The 3,798-nt window shown below is 38.7% G+C and overlaps 1 non-coding gene across 1 annotated transcript; it reads right to left on the reverse strand.

Moving 5' to 3' along the window:
- Positions 1-2,375: 2,375 nt before the first annotated feature.
- On the reverse strand, positions 2,376-2,483 carry LOC130984787 (small nucleolar RNA R71). Its single transcript, XR_009088697.1, has one exon. It is a non-coding gene; the product is annotated as a small nucleolar RNA R71 (small nucleolar RNA).
- Between the last annotated feature and the right edge of the window lie 1,315 nt (positions 2,484-3,798).

The raw sequence follows: 3,798 nt of genomic DNA on the forward strand, positions 1-3,798 counted from the left end.
AAAGTATTGTTCACAATTTCGCCCGGCCAAGTTTTTGGCGCCGTTGCCGGGGAATTAAATGTCCTAACTACGGTTTCGCATTTGTTCCCTGCAATAACAGTGCCAAGTTTTGATCCGGCAACAACACCAAGTTTTTGGCGCCGTTGCCGGGGATTGTTCATGTTTTGAGCAAGCTTTTGGTAACATCAGAGCCAAGATCCGGCAACAACATCAAATTTTTGGTGTTATTGCCCGGGATTGTTTAGGCTGGACAACTGACGGTTCATCTTGTTGCTTAGATTAGGTATTTTTTTCGAAATTCTTGAAGGTGAAATCTAGAGTTTCATGATGATTTGTTGAAATCTGGCTGGCTGAGAAGCCATGTCTAATCTGATTGGACCGAGGTTTCAACTTATCACCACAAGAGCTTGTTGATTTCGTATCAATCTTGCTGTTGGAGCAGTGATTTGCTAAGGCTTGGCTGACCTTGGTCATGTCTAGTGTTTTGGACCGAAGCTTTCTTTGAAAGCTTGGCTGGCTGTGAAGCCATGTCTAATTCCTGGACCGGAGCCTTAGACTAGCATTGCACTGATTCCTGGAATTCTCATTAAGAATTTTGATACTTTTTTTCACTTAATTTTCGAAAAATACAAAAAAAAATTTGCAAAACCATAAAATCCCAAAAATATTTCTTGTTTGAGTCTAGAGTCTCATCTTAAGTTTAGTGTCAAATGCATGTTTTTGTTATATTTTTCGAATCCATGCATATATTTCTTTGTTTTGATCTTTGAATTCTATTGACTTGAAGTATTTTGTGTGTCTCATATGCATTTTCATGTTGTTAGTGTCAGTAGTACACAAACTGCTAAGTTTGGTGTCTTGCATGCATTGTTAATTGATTCCTTTTGCATTTTGATTATCAAAAATCCAAAAATATTTTTAATTTGTGTCCTTTCAAGTCAATGATACAAAGAATTGAAGATTCAAAACATGCTGCAGAGGAATTATACAGAAAAAGCTGAGCATTCAAAAATGCCCAGTGAAGAAGGCAGACTGGCGTTTAAACGCCAGCCAGGGTACCTGGTTGGGCGTTTAACGCCCAAAAAGGGTGCATTTTGGGCGTTAAACGCCAGAATGTATACCATTCTGGGCGTTTAACGCCAGGATGGTGCAGGGGGAAGATTTTGTTTTCAAAATCAAATTTTTTTTAGTTTTTCAAAATCAAATCTTTTTCAAATCAAATCTTTTCAATCAAATGTTTTCAAAATCAATTTCTTTCCTTTTTAAAAGATACTTACTAACAATTAATGATTTGATTGAACATCACAAGATTGTTACCTTTTCTGTTGAGAAAGGTTTGAATGTTTCAAATCATATCTTTTCTTGTTAGGCAAGTCATTCATTTTTAAAATCATATCTTCTCAAATGGTTTTCAAATCATATCTTTTAAAAATGTTTTCAAATCATATCTTCTCAATCACATTTTTTATTAAATCTTTTTAACCACATCTTTTTCAAAACAGTTTTCAATCAAATCTTTTTAATTTCTAATTTCAAAATCTTTTTCAAAAATCACTTGGTTTCCTTTCCACTTTGATTTTCGAAAATCAATTGATGTTTTTCAAAAATGTTTTCAAAGTATTTTAATTAATTTTCGAAAATCTTCTTCCCTCCTTCTCACATCCTTCTATTTATGGAGTGCCACTCCTTCTCAATGCACAATTCGAACCTTATCTAACTAAAGTTCGAATTTATCTTCTCCTTCTTCTTTCTATTTCTCTTTTCCTCTGACACTTAAAGGAATCTCTATACTGTGACATAGAGGATTCCACATTTTCTTGTTCCCTTCTCTTTCATATGAGCAGGAACAAGGACAAAGGCATTCTTGTTGAAGCTGATCCTGAACCTGAAAGGACTTTGAAGAGAAAGCTAAGAGAAGCCAAAGCACAACTCTCTTTAGAGGACCTGACCGAATTCTTCAAGGAAGAAAACATGGCAGCAGAAAACAACAACAATGCAAACAATGCAAGGAAGGTGCTGGGTGACTTTACTGCACCTACTCCTGATTTTATGGGAGAAGCATCTCTATCCCTGCCATTGGAGCAAACAACTTTGAGCTTAAGCCTCAATTAGTTTCTCTAATGCAACAGAATTGCAAGTTCCATGGACTTCCAATGGAAGATCCTCATCAGTTTTTAGCTGAATTCTTGCAAATCTGTGACACAGTCAAGACTAATGGGGTTAACCCTGAGGTCTATAGACTGATGCTATTCCCTTTTGCTGTAAGAGACAGAGCTAGAATATGGTTGGACTCTCAACCTAAAGAAAGCCTGGACTCATGGGAAAAGCTAGTCAATGCCTTCTTGGCAAAATTCTTTCCACCACAAAGATGGAGTAAGCTTAGAGTGGAAGTCCAAACCTTTAGACAAAAGGATGGAGAATCCCTCTATGAAGCTTGGGAAAGATACAAACAATTGATCAGAAAATGTCCTTCTGACATGCTTTCTGAATGGAGCATCATAGGTATTTTCTATGATGGTCTCTCTGAACTATCTAAGATGTCCGTGGATAGCTCTGCAGGAGGATCTCTTCATCTGAAGAAGACGCCTGCGGAAGCTCAAGAGCTGATTGAAATGGTTGCAAATAACCAATTCATGTACACTTCTGAAAGGAATCCTGTGAACAATGGGACTAATCAGAAGAAAGGAGTTCTTGAGATTGATGCTCTAAATGCCATACTGGCTCAGAATAAGATATTGACTCAACAAGTCAATTTGATTTCTCAAAGTCTGTCTGGAATGCAAAATGCACCAAACAGTACTGAGGATGCTTCATCTAAGGAAGAAGCTTATGATCCTGAGAACCCTTCCATGGAAGAGGTGAATTACCTAGGAGAACCCTATGGAAACACCTATAATTCTTCATGGAGAAATCACCCAAATCTCTCATGGAAGAATCAAGAGAGACCTCAACAAGGTTTCAATAACAATAATGGTGGAAGAAACAGGTTTAGCAATGGCAAGCCTTTTCCATCATCTTCTCAGCAACAGACAGAGAGTTCTAAGCAGAATACTTCTGACTTGGCAACAATGGTCTCTGATCTAATAAAGACCACTCAAAGTTTCATGAATGAAACAAGGTCCTCCATCAGAAATTTGGAAGGACAAGTGGGTCAGCTGAGCAAGAAAGTTACTGAACTCCCTCCTAGCACTCTCCCAAGTAATACAGAAGAAAATCCAAAAGGAGAGTGCAAAGCCATAGACATGGCCGAATTCTGGGAGGAAGGAGAGGCAGTGAACGCCACTGAGGAAGACCTCAATGGGCGTGCACTGGCCTCCAGTGAGTTCCCCAATGAGGAACCATGGGAATCTGAGGCTCAAAATGAGACCATAGAGATTCCATTGGACTTACTTCTGCCATTCATGAGCTCTGATGAGTATTCTTCCTCAGAAGAGGATGAGTATGTCACTGAAGAGCAAGTTGCTAAATACCTTGGAGCAATCATGAAACTAAATGACAAGTTATTTGGAAATGAGACTTGGGAGGATGAACCTCCCTTGCTCACCAAAGAACTGGATGACTTGTCTAGGCAGAAACTGCCTCAAAAGAGGCAGGATCCTGGGAAGTTTTCTATACCTTGTACCATAGGCACCATGACCTTCAAGAAGGCCTTGTGTGACTTAGGGTCAAGTGTAAACCTCATGCCCCTCTCTGTAAAGGAGAAATTAGGGATCCTTGAGGTGCAAGCTGCAAGAATCTCATTAGAGATGGCAGACAATTCAAGAAAACAAGCTCATGGACTTATAGAGAATGTTTTGG

Source organism: Arachis stenosperma, chromosome 5, assembly GCF_014773155.1.
Source record: "Arachis stenosperma cultivar V10309 chromosome 5, arast.V10309.gnm1.PFL2, whole genome shotgun sequence".
Lineage (NCBI taxonomy): Eukaryota > Viridiplantae > Streptophyta > Magnoliopsida > Fabales > Fabaceae > Arachis > Arachis stenosperma.